This window comes from Leopardus geoffroyi, chromosome B3 (assembly GCF_018350155.1).
Source record: "Leopardus geoffroyi isolate Oge1 chromosome B3, O.geoffroyi_Oge1_pat1.0, whole genome shotgun sequence".
Taxonomy (NCBI): Eukaryota; Metazoa; Chordata; class Mammalia; order Carnivora; family Felidae; genus Leopardus; species Leopardus geoffroyi.
Genome location: NC_059337.1, coordinates 8,509,807 through 8,530,264, shown reverse-complemented (window position 1 = coordinate 8,530,264; position 20,458 = coordinate 8,509,807). Strand labels below are relative to the sequence as shown.

The window sequence follows — 20,458 nt, the reverse complement described above, 5'->3', positions numbered from 1 at the left end:
GACCCCTGCACAGCCTGGACCCAATCTTCTTTACAGACCCAGGTTCCACTATTATCCAAGCTCTTTAGTTTGCCATAGGACACAGCTTTATTTTATCCCATCACACATATACAGTATGTGTGAACACACACACACACACACACACACACACCACTTCTTGAGCCACATAGCTCCATAAAAACCCTCTGAATTTTCAAACACGATCACATTTTTCTTCTGTCTCTGATGAGCATCTCCCATTATATCATGTGGGGGTTGCAAGGCCCAGTTCAAATATCACCTTTCTTCTGTAAAGCCTTTCCTAATCACCCAAGCCAAGTTATATAATCTCTCTTCTGCGTCCCTGTTGCACTGTTTAGGCATACCTTCTAAAGCACGCTTTCTATTTACAATTTTATTTGTGCATTTTTTATGGCCCCACCCCCAGTGGCTGATGGGTGGATTCGTCTAAGATACACGCCCCTGATATTTTCTTGCTATCTCTCCCTGCATCTAGCATACTTCTTGACACATTGAAGGCAGTCAAATGTGTCTTCCCCCCGCCTCAAACCTGAACACCTAAGGTCTCAGTGAAATCCCATATATTTCCCTTAAATCCCTTCATCTTCCATCTCAAATCAGAGTGTGTGTTACAGGAAAGGTAAGTGATTTCGCTGAAAGGGTGTCTACCACGTGCATATCTCAGCCTCCCAAACTGACAGTTGCCACGGAAGACTGTTTCCCATGGGAGGCAAGCTTAAGAAGGAACAGAGTGGCCTTGCCCTGGCCTGTATTGTGCAAATATTTAGATAGAGCAGAGAAGATATAGGAGCAGAATCTCTAAGAGTCGCCAGTGGCTGCAGTATTCATCCAGGTGCTTTGGACCACAGGCTCGCTTCAGTGGGAGCTGGCACATGGCTCCCTGTGCCTCGTGCCAACTTGGCTGCCTGGCCACTTCTTGCAGTCTTTTCAGTGAGGATCCAAAAACTCCATCCATTGGCTCCAGTTGCTTCCAGGCCTCCAGAAAAAAAGGATTCAGAGCCACAGGGAACATTTGAAAATAACCTGATTCTTGAGTTACAAGCTCACCTTGAGGGATGCCAACACAAGTAAGGTCGCATTACATCCCTAAGAGGAGGAGTTCTCATGCACAGCTTTTATTTCCCAGCCTGGACAGCCGAGCTGTAGAGTCGGTTTCATGTTCCAAGGGGAGCCTCTGCTCTCTGCCAAGAGAAGGAGCGTCCGTGAAATGCCTGCCATAAGTCATCCTTGTTAGGGACTCAGGACAGTGGCCTGCATGGTGGGTCTGAACATTTGCATTGGCATTAGAGTGATAGATTCCCTTAGCCCTGCTGGTCCATCCTGCTCCAGCCCCCTAAAGGCTCCAGTCTTGGAAAGACACAGACACAGTAGCCTGGGTACTCACCATGAGAGCTTTTTTTTTTTGGGCAAAAATAATTCATTAGGTCTGGAGCCTGCTGCTGTCTTCTCAACAGATGTCCTCTTTTGTTCATGCAGCACTTTGGCTTCATGAGTGCCCAACTGATTCTTGATAAAGAGTGTTGTTTAGAAAAAAGAAAGTGGTAAAAAGACATTTTTGGGTAAAAATGGATTGTATTATGGTCTTTCAGTGCCTAATAAAAAGAGAATACAATTGCATATGACTTAAAATCATCTAGTGCACGCATTTCAACACAATGGAGATGGACTTGAGCTTGAGTTCCCTACCATACAACACACACACACACACACACACACACACACACACACACACAATGTAGGTGCAGGGTAAAGTCTATAAACAGAGTGAGTGAGGGAAAATTCATTATCAGACTCATGATTACAAAAGCAGGGCACTGCTAGATAGTGCCTTTGCCCCATACTGCCACACACAAATTGAGATGGAAAACTTTTGGGGAGAAGGTGAGGCCCTCTCATCAGCGTATGGCATAAACTGGTCTTCTAGGATGTATATATTTTAAGCCTGCTTCGGCCACGAAGAAAAATGGATTCAGTTCTCTTTGGAAGAGACTGCACAGTTGTGGAAGAATTACCAAATAAACCACATCTGGGTCTCATGACAAGACAGAATAGAGCAATGGATGGGAGCCTGGAACAGCTGGTTATTCTGATTAGGAGTTTCTGATGCTCTTTTCTAGGGTGAATGCGGTTAAAATGATTTCTTAGCAGCAGACACGTATCACTACCAACCCCCACTCCCCCTCCCAAAATGTTACTAATAATAATGAAGTACAGTTGTTGGGAGCAATTCATCTGAGGTATCTGAGTGTGGCTTCATCCTCTGGGGGTCAGGACAAGAAGTGGTGTCGAGGTCAGTTCTGTATACTGGCTGTGGGACAGAGTGAGGGAGCAAACAGACTGACCGCCCTGCTGGCCAGAGCATGGAAGTTGAATGAATGGATGTTCTTTGACAGGATTGTATCAACCGATCCCCACCCATGCCTCAGTCTGAAGACGAAGTTATTTTAAAAGGTATTAGGGGAGGAAAACCTGTCTTCCTACTCGGCTCATACTCTTTTAAACTCTCACTACCATTCTGTGTAATAGATGGGCATCATTATTGCCACTTTCTTTTTTTTTAAATATTTATTTATTTATTTATTTTTGAGAGAGAGGAGGCGTGGGCGTGTGAGCGGGGGAGGGGCAGAAAGAGGGAGAGAGAGAATCCGAAGCAGGCTCCGTGGTGTCAGCACAGAGCCCAATAAACGGCTCAATCCCATAAACTGAGATCATAACTAAGAGCCAGACGCTGAACTGACCGAGCCACCCAGGCACCCCAATTGCCAGTTTCAAAGTGAGGTTCAGTTGTACTTAAAGGCACTTTCAGTAGGTGATGGGGCTGATTTCTGCTCCCAGAAAAGTTCTGATTTCCCACTCCATGCTACCGTTAACATGTGCTGAACATGAATACCTTCCATGTACAATAGTCTATGACCACTGCATGTGTAGTCGTGTTACGCTTCACGCGCTAACCCTGTGAGGTAAGCCCTCTTGTTTTCCTTCTTTGACGGGTGAGGTTTCTCAGCATAAGAAGGCAAGCACTTGCCTGTGCTTATGCAGCCAGTAAGTAGTAGGACCATGGTTCCAACACAGGCGGTCTGACCCCTGGGTCTGCACTCCAAGGGAAAAGCGGCTCTTCAAACACCCCTGAGGGCTTTCCAGAAGCCACAGAGTAATTCCCTGTCTCCACGAAGGGCGGGATCGTTGTTGTTTTCAATCCTTGACTCAAATACAAATAACTTGTCCTGGACATCCCTGTTTAATGCCCCCCACTCCACCTCAAAGGCATAGGTTCAAAGTCACTTCCTCATGATTTCCTCCAAGTTCCTAAACGTGTTCACCTTGACAAGGAGTCTGTGTTTTCTTGCTTTTTTTGTGTGTCCAACGCACAGCCCAAATGTCTGACAAAGACAGGCACTCAAACCTTCCCAAAACACATGAATCCACAAGTCTTGGCCAAGCCTGGCTCTTAGCTTTGGTGTGAACCCACCCGTCCCCTGATCTTTCTTCCTGATTCACTTCTCACCTGGGTTTCAACAGTGGTTTCCCCCACTGCTCTCCTCACCTGTGATTTTGCCTCCTTTACAGCCCTTCTCTGTGCAGCCCGATGATATTTGGAATGAGCATTTGTTTCCATTTCTGCGGCTTACAATCTTTTGGTGGCCTCCCACGGTCCCAAGGATAAAAGGCAAATGGAAGCCAGTACCTGAGCCCTTAGGAATCCAGCCACTGGCTAACTTTCTGGTATCCTGTCTTAACACAAGCCCCTACCAAAGTCATAAAACAACGGTTTCAGTTTCTGGAAAGCACTTTACTCTTTTGCTCTCTCTGCGTCCACCTCTGTGCCTTATTGTATTTATCATATCCTATATGTATCCTCCTCCCCGTAGCCTTCCCTTATCTGACTCTGATGTAGAAACCGCATCATAGCTTTGGCTGCGTGGTATTACCTAAAGGTTTGTCTATCTCTCCCTCCCCCCCCCGCCCCCGCCACTGCCCCACATCAGACTTTGCAGTTTTTGGAGAAGAGAGATGATGGTGTTCACTGCTATATGCTGAGGGCCTAGCACTGTGTCCAAGACAAGAGGGCCTTCGTTAAATATGTGTTGAATGACTGAGATCTTAATTTCCATTCCAAAGGTCTCCTGAGAATGACCTCCTACCCGTTGCCTCAGTAACCTATTAAACATGAATAGCGGAGCTGCAGAAAAGTAGGGCACGCCTGTGTCCAGCACAATCACAGCAGCAAAGAAGCATCCAGGAAAAATCTCCCTCAGCTCCTGGTCTGTGATGCCTCCTGCTCTGTAATTTTCCAGAAGCAGCTTCCTTTTTTTTTTTTTTTTTTTTTTCCTCCAAATGGCCTGTAGAGGTCAGAAAAGGGCCTTGGTTTCAGATCTCCAACTGTCCTCGGCCTGCATTAGCATTCACCCTGGGTGTCTACAATTAGGCAAACTTAGGCGCTGCACATAGGAGCGGAAATGCATTGACTTTAATAAAACAGAGTGTAAAACAACTTTAGATTGACCCCAGCCTTGTTTATTCTTGCACACTTGTAATTCTGGTTCGGTATATTCCCAGTGAAAGAGACCATTGTCCTGGGAACTGAAGCTTTTCCTTTCTCCATCCCTCCTGCAGCCAGTCCGTGGAGGCGAGCTGCACCAGCTCCCTGCTCCTGACTCATAGCAAAAATGTTTTTTGTTTCTTAAAGGAAAACAATGACAAATTGGAGTGCTTGCGGGTACAATGAGAGGAACTCCCACTGTCCTTCTAGACTTTTGGGGTTGTTTCATGATTGTAAGTGCATTCAGAGTCCACAAAAGAAAAAAAAATTAAATAATAAATATGGAACAGACACTCTGGTGGGCACCCATGTTGAAATTTAGGGATTGATGACTTTATTCCAGAAATTACTTTCTAGCGTATAGGAAAGAGCACTGAACTGGAATTTAAGAGCCCAGGATTTGAGGTCCAGCTCTGCAACTTTAATGTGGGATTTGGGGGGAGGGAGAGGATCCTTAATTTCTCTGGGTCTCAGTTTCTCCATCTGAGAGCTGGACCGGCTGAAATCTGAGGTCACCTCTATCTCTCATACTCACTGTGGCTGTGCTGGCCAGTCCGTGGAGAAGGCCACCAGGCCTTGGGCTGGCCGCGCGCGCACAGAGGGGCAGCTCAAGGTGTCTCACACTAGCGCTCTGTCCGCCCGGGGCCCGAGGCCAGGCCCCGCACAATGATCTTTTCAGAGCCCAGGCCGATGCCGTTGAGACGCTGCCAATGCCCAGCAGAATAAAAGCTTCCGAAATCAGGGCTAAAAATAAATAATGAGACAAAGGGACAACATAAACAGGAAGACCTAAAAGTGGGGGAGGGGGAGCGAATTGAGTCAGCAACGTTGGGGTGGGGGGAGCGGTGGGGAGGAATATGAATTTGCTCTCATCTGTGATCATTGCCCTGCTGGGTGGTTGTGGGGTCACACGTGCTCGGGGAAGTGGCGCTGTCATACCACCCTGGGGAGAGGATGCCCTGCTCAGCAGAGGTGTGGCTGGTTCCAAGGCTCATTTCCTCCCTGCAGCGCAGCAAACCCGCCCATTCTACTCCCACTTTGCTGGCTGCTTGAAAAGTGTTCTTTAAGAGTCCTGTCCTGTTGCCTGCCCTCTGCTTCGGCACTGGGCCAGCTGCCCTCATTGACCTTGTCCCTCGGCATTAGGGGGCCAGCTTCCTCTTTACATACACTCAGGGTTTCAATGCAAATGACTCTGGGGTCTGGTGACTTGGACAGGAAAAGGGTTAGTCAAGGAAAGGGAGCTAATAGATATTAAGTGTGTTTCACATGCTGACCCCGGGGCTCAGTGCTTGATGCGATGGTCCAGGGACAGAGGAGCAGCTGTGGGGCAAGTCCCACGTGAGCTCCTCCCCTGCACAATTGTCTACTGTTCTTAGCTCTTCCTCCACCTTGCCAACGGTGGAGAGCCAGAGCAGGTAGAAGCATTGTTTAGAGGGTCAGCTCAGTGAATTCGGCGATATGCAGTGTGGGAGTCTTTGGGTGAACGTTAGGGAGCCACTGACTGTCATTAGATGGTGACAGAGATTGGGGCACACTGGCCAAAAAGGAGAGGGAATAGGTGGGAGGGAGGCGGCGTCCCAGGGAAGCCAGAGGCCTAAACCCAAGGAGAATTCAGACCCCGTGAGAAATCCTGACTCCTAAAATTCAAAGTGAAGTCTAATGTTTAAGTTTTTTCCTGTTCTGTGAGGTCTTGTTTTAAGCCATCCCCTATGTCTCAAACCTTCAGTAAAAGTCGACTTCCCCAGAGAGCTGGGTTCTAGTGACACTTTAAGTTAATGGAAGAAGAACTTATTCATTTCAGATAGAAAAAGACTATCGGTAGAGGCTGTCAGAAAATTCAGCGGAAGCTGGGAATCTGAAAATTCATTTTCTAGGGCATTTACAGTTTCTGCACTAGAGCTTGGAAGCTGTTTTACTTGGAAATGAAAATGATGAAAATAATAGTGATAGTAATAGTTACCAAGTTACCAGGAGCACCTACCTTATCCCAGTTCTTGGGCTGAAAGTTTATTATTCACAAAATCCCTGTAAGGTAAGTGACTATCATTATCCCCTATTTTGTAGAGATATTCAATAGTGTGTGCAAAGTAGCTAGGAGAGAAGCCAAGTTAGGCTCTGAGCTGAGTGTGTGTGTTCTTCTGATTTTCTCCCTGGTATCATACCCTCTAAAAGAAAATCATCCTTGGTGGATCATTTGGTGGCAGCTCCTTCCATTCTTCCCTTCCCTTCCCTTCCCTTCCCTTCCCTTCCCTTCCCTTCCCTTCCCTTCCCTTCCCTTTCCTTCCTTCCTTCCTTCCTTCCTTCCTTCCTTCCTTCCTTCCTTCCTTCCATTCCTCTCTTCCTCCTTTCCTTCCTTCCTTCCTTCCTTCCTTCCTTCCTTCCTTCCTTCCATTCCTCTCTTCCTCCTTTCCTTCCTTCCTTCCTTCCTTCCTTCCTTCCTTCCTTCCTTCTTTCTTCCTCCCTCTCTCCCTCCCTCCCCTTCTTTTCTTTTCTTTTCTTTTCTTTTCTTTTCTTTTCTTTTCTGTTTCTTGAGGCAAACTTGCTTTCATGCTTCCTTCCTCATATTTAACTAGAGATGAATCTGTAATTTTCAGCATCTTATTTTCAAACTTCGTCAAGACCTATTCTTTCCCTATCTACCTATTAATCTTAATTTTGTTCAGCCTCCTTTCCATATTTCTAGATGAAAATGCTGCGTGACCTTTTGAAGGAATCTCCCAATGGGTTGATGGTGGTGGATGGTAATGTGCATGTGAAATTCGTGAAGCACTCTCTAAGTCTCCCAAAGCAAATATTGAGAGCAACATTTTTAAAGATAAATAGCATGAATTTCAAAGAGCTTAAATGAATATCCTAGAGGAATATGGCCCCATCCCAGCAAAATCAGGTTTGGGTTGGGATAAGGAAGGATTTTCCTTATGATATTTGCTGTGGGTCCGGAAATAACTTTTCAGATTCCCATCTATCATGTCTGTGAGTGTTCTGGACAATATGAGATGTTCCCAGTGGCCCTATTCTTATTAGATTTCTATTTTGCAGCCACCCTTGAGTAAGGGTGCTTAGGATTCACTTCAAAATTATATACAGAAATCTATGAGCATCCTACAACCATTACCTAGTTTCAAGTGATACTCAATTTATTAGCCGGGGATCTCAGATCTCCAAATCCTAGACTATCACTACCTCTCAGCTTCACTTAATTTCTATTTACTAATGCTCAAGGGAGCCAGCCAGGTCAGCAAAGCCACTCAGCAAGGAGCAAGAGAAGAAACTTGCCCTCTTCTGTTGGAATTGGATTTCCATATCATTTGGCATACGTCATTGATATTCCACAGGACAGTTTACCTGAGTCATGCTCCTCTTCTTCTGAATGTTTTTGTTCTTGTTGGTTGGCTAGTTGTTTTCTGCTTTTTTTTCTCATATGAAGTGGCTATATGATGACAAAATGAGAGACATTTGACATTTTTAAAGGGCAAGGAAAATCAGGACCCAGAAAGGTAGAAGGAAGTCACATCTCGGGATCATCAATGATTAGCTGCTCACCCCCTGCTGCCATGTGCACACACACAACTTCTTAAGGAAAAACTCTTATATGGATCAAGAGCACAATGGAGCATTCAAGAACACTGATTTGGAGACCACTGTAGACAATAAATTTTTTGTGGTGAGAGGAAGAAGATTGTAAATAGAAATAACCGAGGCAACCTCTCTCATAGTGCCTTGTAATTGGTGTCACAAGACTTTCTGCAAGATAATATGGCAAAGATGGTGTAACAGGGGTCTCCACGTTCACTGGTGGAAGTAACAGTAGGATCAGAGTGGGACCAGAGAGAAGAAGCAAATTAGGGCCCCCTCGCCCATTCCACTGTGGGCCTCAGGGGAAAAGAGCAATCCCATGGATTATGTCAGTAATTGTGTCTTACTTTTATATTGTTGAAAAACAATTACCACAAATGTAGCAATGTAAATCAACATCCATTTATTTCTTCACAGCTCTGCAGTCAGAAATATGGGAGAACTGCATTGGGTTCTCTGCTCAAGGTGCCTCAAAGCTGAAACCCTAGTGTCAGCCAGCCTGGCATCTTATCTGGAGGGTCAAGAATAGAGTCTGCTTCTAAGCTTGGTCAAGAGATTGGCTGAATTAAGTTCCTGTGAGTGTAGGACTGAGATTCCTGTTTCCATGCTAGTTGTTAGATGCTGTTTGTTCTCAGCCCTCATTCCTTAGCAGGTGGACTCTAAAAGCCAGCAATAGTATGTTGGACCTCCTTCACTCTCTGATTTCTTTTGCTGCTACCAGCTGGAGGTAACTCTCTGCTTTTAAAACTCTCTTGTGATCAAGTTAGGCTCACCCTGATAATCTCCCTCTTGTCTTATGATACAACATAATCACAATAGTGAAATCTCACCATATTCACAGGTTCCACCTATGATTAAAAGGGGATGGGAATTATGCAAGGGCAAGAGTCACTGCTTACCACAAATAGTATTGCTAACAAATATAACATTTCCCATGTGCCAGTAATGGTATAAGCGTTTTACATACATTAACTCTCAGAATTTCACAGCAACCTTATGAGGTAGGTACGATTATTGTCTCCACTTTACAACAGAAGAAGCTGAGGCACAGAGTGTTGGTGTAGAATACACAACTACTATGTGGTTGAGCTGAAATTTGAACCCAGACAATATGGCTCCAGGTTTGTGCCAGATTTCTTAACCACAGCTCCATGGATCTATCTAAACAATGTAATCTCTTAGATGAAGTCTTTTAATTCTTTTATCCAAGCTTGAGTGTGAGCATGAGACCTAAAGCTATTTAGTGGGACAGGACAGGACACCAGTGGAAAGTGGCATAGCATTCATAGTTCAAATGGCCCATGGCCTGAGCTTTAATCAAGGCTTACATGTGACAGGCCTACTTCTCCTGGGCTTCCCATGTTGTGGGCAAAGTCTTAGCTAATTGTGGAGTCTGTGTTTTCCTATAGTTCTCCCTCCTGTACATCCTTCCAGAGCAGTGGATCTAGCAATGAGTGCTGAGGTAGTCAAGGTACAGTGAGGTCTTCATGAAACAGACTTACTACTCTCATACCCCTGGGGCTCTTCTTCCCACCCAAATTGTAGGTCCGAAGGTCTATATGGAAAATCTACTTAATAAACTAAACTGGTGCTTACTCTATGTGGGCTTACTTGAAAGTGCCTGTGCTCAGTTACAAAGGAGGAACTGAGGTAATGTTATAATTTTTCAATCTTCTACCAACTACGTGACATTATTTTGGCCTAGACATGATATAAATAAAAATCCTTCAAGATTCAACTAATTTAGAATCAGAGACTAGTAGGGGTGCTTGGGTGGCTCAGTCGGTTAAGTGTCTGATTTCAGCTCAGATGGTGATCTCATGGTTCATAAGTTTAAGCCCTGCATCGAGCTCTGCACTGCAGAGTCTGCTTGGGATTCTCTTTCTTTCCCTCTTTCTCTGCCCATCCTTGCCCTCAAAATAAATAAGCTTTTAAAAAAGAATCAGAAATTAGCAAAGGAAAAGGTTAATAAACATTAAACAAAGTTTATTTTTATAAAAGTATTTTAGGGGCGCCTGGGTGGCGCAGTCGGTTAAGCGTCCGACTTCAGCCAGGTCACGATCTCGCGGTCCGTGGGTTCGAGCCCCGCATCAGGCTCTGGGCTGATGGCTCAGAGCCTGGAGCCTGTTTCCGATTCTGTGTCTCCCTCTCTCTCTGCCCCTCCCCCGTTCATGCTCTGTCTCTCTCTGTCCCAAAAATAAATAAACGTTGAAAAAAAAAAGTTTAAAAAAAAAAAAGTATTTTATTTTGCAATGCCTTAATATAAGTAATAATATTGCCATTGGAAATTCACCAGTAGTATCACAGTGAAAGAATACAGTTCGCATAACAAAAGACATAACAAGAAAGCAAAACAAAGAAATGTTTAAAAAGTAGAAAACCAAACAAAAGGCAGAAGACTGACCACATTGAATAATTGTGGTTATAAATGTAAATGCTATAAATTATATCACTAAGTGACATAGAATATCTGCTATGATCAAAAGGGAATCTAAAACTATTTTTCATTCATTATACCCAAACATTCCATTAAAAGATTCTTAATGAAAAAAATGCAGAGAGGAAAGGAGGTAATGGATAAAGATGTCCAGGGAGCCATTACCAAGGAAAAGAGTTGCAAATGGAAAAGCTGAAGTCCAAAATGGACTGTGGAGACACAGGGACTGGTTTAGGGAATTGGAAGACACATTAATCAGTTCATTACCAGAACTGTAAGAGAAGGCCTTGATCATGAGGAGGAGTCATTTTTAGTCCTACTGGGGAAACTTGACCAAAGCACATGAAAGAAAGCAAGACAGAAAGCGCAGAAGGATTCCCACCCAGAGCTCCACTGCTGGAAGGGAGCCATGGACCTATGGTCAGAGGATGGTGGCCATAGTGATGCCATCACAAAGCTGAATGTCAATAGTGAGGTGGTGTGCCCATCTCCTATTCTTTCTTCTGCCTCCCTTATACACCAGATGACTTGGAAAACACAATAAGTAGGTTGAAGGGATAACTATATCTGTTGGGCTGAATGGGTTTTAACAGGTTAAGGAGAAGTGGAAAGACAGTCTCCTTCAGTTGTCTGCATGACACTCATGGGCCTCTACAAGGTAGCCTGCCCTGTCTGCCTTTCTAGGTTATCTTCAAATATACATGACCCCAAAGCCAGCTTCTCAGCCACAGTACCTATCCACCATCTCCTAAGTCTGCCCTCACAGTATCACCTGCTCAACTTTTCTCACTCTTCTTTCCTCCCTCCAAGACCCAGCTCAGATCTGAATCTCCCATAACTCCTTTCTCTGTTCCTCCATCTATGACCTCTTCTGGCATTTATTATGCAATTAACTATATACTTTCATGCCCTACTAATTGGCCATTTATCTCTTTTACTGTGGTTTGATGTTTCACATGTGTCTGTCATTTCTTAGCAAGTACAGTATTTGCTCCCTGAGAGCAGGGCCATGTCTTTTTATAATACCGTTCATTATTTAGCACCTTCTAATTTCAGTTTGCTTACCTGAATTATTGTCTCACAAAATGCTCCCTGTAAAACTTCAGGTTAAGTATTATTTCCCTCATTGTACAGACTGAGTCAATGAGGCTTAGAGATATTCAAAAGCCTACCCTAAGCTACCCTGTAGCTTATAAGGGGCATAACCAAGATTTGAAACAACGTGACTGAAACTAAAATCCTCTACTTTCCCCCACTAAATCATGATGTCATCACACCTTTCTGGAGCCATCAGTCTAGATGATGTGCCAAAATAAAATACGCATAGCATATACACATACAAAAGAGGATATCCATTAGTATATTTCAATTTTTATATTTCATTTGCACACAATTTTTACAATTGTAACAGGGAAATAGAATCCCCAAATTAAATCTAATGCCTAGACAAAATAGGTATTCATACATGCATACACACATGTAAACACACGTGCATGGATGCATGCACACATACACAGATAAATAAGCTGGTAAGTGCTGCATATAGGTCTGCCTGAAAGGACATTGCTACCCTAATGGCACAATGAATGGTCTTCATTGGCAAGGACGTGGAGACCTTATAATCCCATTTGGAGTAGAAAGGTGTATAATCCCAGCAGGATGCTTAAAGGCTCAATTTTACTGCAAGGGTACCCAGAGCTTATAGATTCAGTGTTTTTCCAGCACATTACGTTGAAGTAGAGCCCTGTTAGTTGTGGTATTAGCTTTGAAGGGGCTCCTCTATTGAAAATCTCTGTGTCAATCTACTAATTGTGAGCCCAGAAAACATAATGAATCAGGAGGGTGCTCATCAGTCCTGTAATTTTCACACGTTCTGGGTTTGCTTCCTTTAGGAAAGAGAGGTATAACAGCTCTGGAACCTATTAGCTTTAGCTAAGAAGCCTGAGAGGTAGAGAGAGAACTATGGAGGGAAAGAAACCACACCCAGATGGTTCATAGATTTTCCAGAGAACTTGACTTCACCTTCTGGCACTAGGTATTCTCCATGTGCATAATGTGAATCATAACATTTCCTTACATTGTGGCTCTTACACTTCAGCTGCATAAAAATCACACAGATGGCTTCTTAAAAGTCAGGGTCCTGAACCATAATCCTGATGATTCTGATTCAGCAGGTTTATGGTGTGGGTCAATAATCTGCATTTCTCACAAGTTCCCAGGTGATGTTGATGCTGCTGGTTTAGGGAGCATATTGTAAGAACCACTGTCCTAACAGACATGGTATGTAATCATAGGACACAGGAACATCAGGTCCCTTCATGAAAATCTGTGAAAATACTAACAGTTAGGAAACTTTTCCTAACATCAATCCTAAATATTTTCTTCTACTCCAGTTTCAGTGTTCTCTCTTGTATTGTGGTGCATGTAAAGAACTTTGCTATTTACACAGATAGATGCTTATGGCATCTGGTGCCTTCTTCCTATGTAGGCTAAGTTGCTGTCCACCAAAGAGGTGCTGACAGGCTCCATATCATTGATGGAAGCTTTGCTTTACTTTGCTTTTTTAAATGTTTATTTGAGAGAGAGAGAGAGAAAGTGGAAGAGGGGCAGAGAGCGAGGGAGGAGAGAATCCCAAGCAGGTTTCATTCTGTCAGTCCAGAACCTGATGTGAGGCTCGATCTCACAAACTGTGAGATCATGACCAGAGCTGAAATCAGGAGTCAGATGCTTAACTGACTGAGCCACCTGGGCACCCCCCTTTTTTTTTTCTTTCTTGAGAGGAGAGTCAACTGTCATTGGACCAGGGAGAATAGAGGAACTCTAAACTAAAGTGAAGGAAAACATTAATCCCTGGTTCTTCTACCCTCTTTTCTTTCCATTTTCCTTCTCTACTTTCTCTCCACTGTCACTTTCTTCTCAGGTTTCTTTCCCATTACCTTATCCTCTTTCACTTTCTTCCCTTTAGAAGGTTTGTGTCTCTTTCCCCATCTTCTCATTTTTTCCTGACCAAGTTACTGTGGACATGAGTTCACCATGATCTGCCTTGCCAACATCCATCTCTATGACTTTATTTCGTCTTACTTTGTCCTCCATATACAAAGTTTTCTGAACAAAATGACAAAGCGAATGTCATTAGTTCTGGTCCTAGACACTTGTCTAGATGTTGAGCCTTTCAAACCAAGCAAGATGTTTGCCAGTTATAATGACCTTTTCTGAATAGCTTAGACACCTGCCATATACAAAACCTCTTTCTGGGAGACTTAATATGCATGGATTTCTGTATTTGTGCCCAGTGATATCACGACCCTAAACACAATGGATATGATTCCACACCCAAAAAGATTCTGTTAGTTTATAGGCATTCTTTAGACTTAAATTGTGGAGGCTCCATCTAACACCAACAAGAGTGCCCTCTACTGGATGGTGACTTTCCAAACCAGTCAAATTTCTGTTTGTTGAAGAGTTTGACTTTGAGATACGCACAGAATAATAACACAAAAGCAGCACTAACAACAGAAGTAGACCAAATCACCAAAGCAAAGATTTGAAGGATTGGATGCCATGAGATAACCACTGGAACTTTAGTGCATCATTAGGGCAGCAGCTGGATCTTCAGAACTACCGCCATGACCTGAACAAAGTTTTGAGCTCTAGGTAGCCTGGTTGTATATTATTATAACAAACTGTGTGAGATAAACTAAAAATCTCTGTTCTTTATGACTCAAGCAGCTTAATGTATAAATTATAAGAAAAGTTATTTTAAACTAACATCAGGCAAATGGCTATAATAAATAAGTGAAAGATCAATGTATACAATCCAGGGTTGATAATAGTGATTGGTAGTAGCCATGGGGGGCAAAAAAAAAAAAAAAAAATCCATGTACAAATGTACTAGAAATTTTAATCGTGTCTACCTGCCTATCAGAGACCTCTAGGGCAGGCACTTCTCTCAAAGAAACTGGTGGAAATACAAACCTAGATTGCAATATTGTGTATTGCATGACCCTACCTTATCACTGACATTGTTAGACCAAAGGTGAGTTCTACTTCAGGGACAGCAAATGCATTCTCTCTCTCTGTCTCTATCTGTCTCTGTCTCTGTCTCTCTCTCTCTCTCTCACACACACAGCAATTAAAATTTATGTATTTTATTCTATGTAAGTTATATCTCAGGAAATAAAAAATAAATCTAAAAAGCAAAAAAAAAAAAAAAGGATGAGTTAGGTCAATCAGATCTCTATATGGGCCTTTTAAATTAAGAATATTGAGATGATGATTTAATTAGCACAGGCAACGGAGGTTTTGAAAAGTCACAAGGCAAAATTGAGACCCCAAAGGATGATATGCAAACTGAAGGTATAAAAAGGTTGAGCCCTTGTGTTGGCAGAGGGAGTGAGATGGAGAGCAGACAGACAGGGAGAAGCAAAGACAGGGAAACCACATAGCTCATGCGGGAGGATGAGGGAAGGAAGACCTGGACCAAAACATGTTTTTTTGGTACAAAGATTTTTTTCTAGTTCTGTTTCAGTCTATATCAGTCCTGACAATAAATGTGGTTTTCCTTGAGGCTCAGGGATGTAAAGCCCCTTGCCTGAGATGATTCAGCTAATATGGAAGGGAGCGTTATCTGAATCTAGGGCTGGTTTCCTTTACTCCTTCTGCTCTTTCCGTGACATGATACTATGCTACGGAATCTTACAAATGTGGAAGAAGGTATCCGTATTAACGACGGGCATGTTCTATCACTCAATGTTTTGTGTGTGCCTGTGTGAATTTGTGTGTAGCCTTCTTTTGAAAATTTAGAATGTGCCTTTCTGTCTTTCCCATTCAGCATCTTCTAACCATAGACTTTCCGGCAATAGAGTATTTCATCAGAATGACCGAACTTAACTAATAAAGCTTCACTTATATTTTACCTGTTTATTTTTATAATAAGAGTTGCTGGATGTTCGTTGAACCTGTGGTAATTTATGAGTTATTTACAATGTTTTCCCAATATCTGTCATTTCTTCCTGTCCATTCCACCATTCACATACATTCTTTTGTATTTAATTTTTATTTATCCCTATTTAGTCTCCTCAGAGCAGGTCTTTTTTTTTTTCAATATATGAAATTTATTGTCAAATTGGTTTCCATGCAACACCCAGTGCTCATCCCAAAAGGTGCCCTCCTCAATACCCATCACCCACCATCCCCTCCCTCCCACCCCCCATCAACCTTCAGTTTGTTCTCAGTTTTTAAGAGTCTCTTATGCTTTGGCTCTCTTCCACTCTAACCTCTCTCTCTTTTTTTTTTTTTTTCCTTCTCCTCCCCCATGGGTTTCTGTTAAGTTTCTCAGGATCCACATAAGAGTGAAACCATATGGTATCTGTCTTTCTCTGTATTATTTTACTTAGCATCACACTCTCCAGTTCCATCCACATTTCTACAAAGGGTCATATTTCATTCTTTCTCACTGCCACGTAGTACTCCATTGTGCATTTAAACCACAATTTCTTTATCCATTCATCAGTTGATGGACATTTAGGCTCTTTCCATAATTTGGCTATTGTTGAGAGTGCTGCTATAAACATTGCGGTACAAGTGCCCCTATGCATCAGTACTCCTGTATCCCTGGGGGAAATTCCTAGCAGTGCTACTGCTGCAGCCACTCTGGAAAACAGTGTGGAGGTTCCTCAAAAAATTAAAAATAGACCTACCTTATGACCTACTGGTACCTTATGACCCAGAGCAGGTCTTAATAGGAAAATTTTCTTAATGGGAAAATAACTGATGTAAATAGTGGTAGTAGGGAAACATGGCCTAGCATTTTTTGAGTGGGGAAGACTATAAGTCGAGATACTCTTTTAAGGTCTACCCCTTGTGGCTCTGGATAAAAAGAATATAAATATTATGATTAATGAAGGAGTTTTACAATACCTTTTCCTAGGTCTCTGGACAAAACACAGTATGAGATAGTTGAGTGTCATAATCCTGCCAACCAATCATGGTCCTCAAATACAACTCACAGGACTGACTCCATCCATGAATTTTTGCCACCTCTGTCTTCATGGCCCCTGGAATACAGGAAAGACATCTAAGTAACACCAACACCCTGGAGTGAAAAGGCTTTCAGTCTAAAAGTCACAAATTATATGAGAACAATGTCCAGAGATTCCTTTCAGATAACGAGCTCAATACTCAGGAGTTCCTAAAATCACAGAGCTACTTAGCATTGCCAATCAGCCAGGTGATCTTTGGTGTAATCAGACTTTCCAGAGAGCCAGTGTTTCAACTTTGAGTAAAACTGCCAAACTCCTAATAATAGCCATCTCTATAGTCATTGGCATTCATCCCTGGTGTTCAGTTGAAGTCCTGTATATCATATTCACAGATAAACAGAGAATGACCTGGACGCCTGGGTGGCTCAGTGGGCTACGCGTCCGACTTCAGCTCAGGTCACGATCTCGAGGTTCGTGGGTTCGAGTCCCTTGTTGGGCTGTGTGCTGACAGCTCAGAGCCTGGAGCCTGCTTTGGATCCTGTGTCTCCCTCTCTCTCTGTCTCTCCCAAACTCGCTCTTTGTCTGTCTCTATCTCTCAAAAATAAATAAACATTAAAAAAACAAAAACAGAGCATGACCCTGGGCTGTGTAAACTAGGAGATGCCACTCCCTTGAGATCCCCAACATGTCTTTTCCCAATTTTATAAGCGCTTTTGAGCTGGCTTATACTTTGGTAAGAAGATAGGCAAAGATACTTGTAATTTGGTTATCTTGAATCTGAACGATGTATGCCCTACCCTTTTCTTTATCCAGCTTGCTTTTCCAAGGAACCAGGCCATATAGCTTGTATTTGTCTTGCCCTAAATTCTGATAAAAAGGGCATAAATAAATAGGAAACGATAATATATACAATGGCTCCCAGCTCCCCATCCCACAGAATACCATACAGACCCCACCCGGAAGGAAGTTAAGAGGCCTGGGTTCTTGTCCCAGTTTAATTGCTGATCGTGTGACTTTAGGCAAGTAGTTAAATCTCTGAAAAACCCTTCTAGAATGAAAATAAAAACCCTGTCCTACCTTCCACCTGGGGCAACTATGAACAGATGTAATGATGCATGTGGCAACATATGTACACTATGATACAAGTACAGGGGTCAGTCCAAGAGAAGACCGGAAGAAGGTTAGCAGGTGCCAGTGAGAGGAGAAAGTCCATTGTGTTGGGGATGCTGTTTTTAAAAATTTGTTTATTTTCTTTTTTTAAATGTTTATGTATTTATTTCTGAGGGAGAGAGAGAGAGAGAGAGAGGAAGAGAGACAGAGAATCCCAAGGAAGTTCTGCACTGTCAGCATGGAGCCCCATGTGGGGCTTAAACCCACGAACCCTGAGAATATGACCTGAGTGGAAATCAAGAGTCAGACACTCAATTGACTGAGCCACCCACACGTTTGTGAGATTTGTTTATTTTCTAATTACCAGAAAGGAAGGGAGGATTCTGAAACTCTTAGTTAGAAGTGATCATTTCAGGGTGCTTTAGGTGGCTCAGGTGGTTAGGTGTCTGACTTCAGGTCAGGTCATGATCTCATGGTTTGTGAGTTGCAGCCCCACATCTGGCTCTGTGCTGACAGCTCAGAGCCTGGAGCCTGCTTCAGATCCTGTGTCTCCCTCTCTCTCTGCCCCTCCCCTGCTCACGCTCTGTCTCTCTCTCTCTCTCTCAAAAATAAATAAACATTAAAATTTTTTTTAAAAAGAAGTGATCATTTCAGTTTGATGAATATTTTTATTTAGTAATTATTTTATCTTATTGTAGATAGATCCCTTCAATAAGTGAACAATTATTATGGTACAATTTTTGGCATATGAGGGAAAGGAAGCACGTTTCTCTGCCATGATATCAAAATACTATTAGCTTTTCATTTCAAGATTTTGAGATCTAAGAAAGAATAATAACAAAGGAAATACCCAACAATTATTTTAACAAGCTTCCATGTAAAAAATGTGTTCAATTCTTGAACTGAAAAATACAGCAACAAAATGAATGGTGGTGTTTTCGATGTCATTGTTTTGTTGTATTCTCTCCACACTAACGTGCCTTTTTCATTTTACACATTTTGAAACTTTAAAGTATTTGTGTGGTCAGGGGTGGGGGAGGACTTTGGGTGGGAGCGCTTTGATTTCCATTGAGACACATTTTCCTGGAGTTGTTTGCTTCTTGAAACAAGTCAATACCACCATTTATAACCATAACCCTGAAGGCATCATGGTTGCCTAAATACATAAACAAAATGAAACGTACAATTTGCAGGATCTTTAGCTGAGTACTTTAAAAATCTGGAATGGTTTGGGGGATGAAACACAAGCAGTAAAAAAGAGAAAATCAGATGTGATGCTATCTAGCAATGTTTATTAAATGCCTATTTGTGGTTGTGTTTGGTATTCTAAAGGACAAGATAAATGTAATTGTGTAATCATAGAATTATAAAGCTGGAAGGGACTTAAAAATGTGTCTTATGTAGCTTGAAAACTTTACTGATGGAGGAAGCAAGGCTGAAATAAGTTGAGTTCTGAGGCCACTCAGCAGAGGAAGAGGACTCACAAGTTTCCGAAGACCTAGTCCACTGTTCCTTCCAACACACTTCTCTTTAGAGCACTTTTATATCAGCTGTGGCTAATGTATCATGTAAAGTTCCCTAACATGCATAGAAACAACCGAGTAATTTTCTAAACATGGTGTTACAACAAAAATCGACAGAACTTTAGGTTCTGTCAACACATGTGACCATAGGGAGGGGACATCCAGCCATTACTCAAGTCATATGATGCATACCAACAGTCCAGATCTTTCAGGTTCTAAAATGGATAGCTGTGTGGATGGGAAACTGCTTTGATGGCATATAGGGCTGATTGTGAAAAGGGTGCATGGAAACTCTTCCGTTCCCTTCTTGTTGCCTAGATTTGCCTGGGAGTGGAGGCCAGGGAACTGTTAGGAAAGAAAATTGCTGAGAATAAATCAAATCACCAGTCTTTAGAGGAAACAATCAATTAGGTCACATGGAGTCAACCCCATGAGACAAGGGCAGGATTGCTCTTCATGGGCTGGACCTGAGTGTTGTATTTTCTTTCAAAATTGCTTTGCAATGACATCAACTATGGCACCCTCCCCATTCTCCTTCTCCACTGTTTACCATATAATAGCCCATTAGGAGGGTTTTGCTGAAGGCAGAAATTAACCTTTTGGAGAAATTTCATTCTATTAAGTCTAGTTACATGAATCCAGACTGATTTTCTTTCTGATGGGAAGATTTTCTTAGCCAGTATTTAAGGGCTCAGAAAAACGTTTTGAGCTTGGCTGTCTGCAAGAGCCTTCCTGGTGGAAACAGAATTGTTAGTCAGTTACAGTCTCCATGGTGATTTTTTTAAGGCGAAGTTTGAATCAATCTTCTAAACATTGAGGCATAATTTGTGAATGCAATTGAATGGATAATAGTAGAATTATCAGCAATACAGTGTTAGCTTTAATTTTGGTATTTGAGACTTTCCACAGACTCGTTCATAACTGGCCTTCAAATTGGTCCTTAAACAGGACCTTAAGAGCCTCCCTTCCTCAAGCATAATGTTCCAGCTGCCTGCCTGTGCTTTCCTTCACTCTATCTGCTTTCTGTGTATCCGGTCCTGAGCACTTTTCTAGACTTTCTCCTTGTAATCCCTCGTATTTTATGCAATTCAGATAATCTAGGCTCCCTTGCCCTAGGAACTGCTACATTGGAAACAATTCCTGTTTGGATGTCAGGAGAGCTTGCTTAGAGCCCTAACTCTCAAAAGCAAGGTCTGTAGCTTTATTTCAGTCTTCTGATCTCTCAGTTTTCCCTTCTAAAAATTGAGCAAGTTGGGCTAGATCATTTCTA

General features: G+C 42.6%; 1 protein-coding gene and 1 long non-coding RNA gene across 2 annotated transcripts in view; one reads left to right on the top strand and one right to left on the bottom strand.

Moving 5' to 3' along the window:
• Positions 1 to 20,458, top strand: part of AGBL1 (AGBL carboxypeptidase 1) — an 843,774-nt gene that overhangs the window by 762,258 nt on the left and 61,058 nt on the right. The gene's annotated exons all lie outside the window — the stretch shown is intronic.
• On the bottom strand, positions 5,097 to 16,957 carry LOC123582497. Its single transcript, XR_006704402.1, has 3 exons — positions 16,494 to 16,957; positions 7,907 to 7,991; positions 5,097 to 5,305 (listed from the first exon to the last, which is right to left on the bottom strand). It is a non-coding gene; the product is annotated as an uncharacterized LOC123582497 (long non-coding RNA).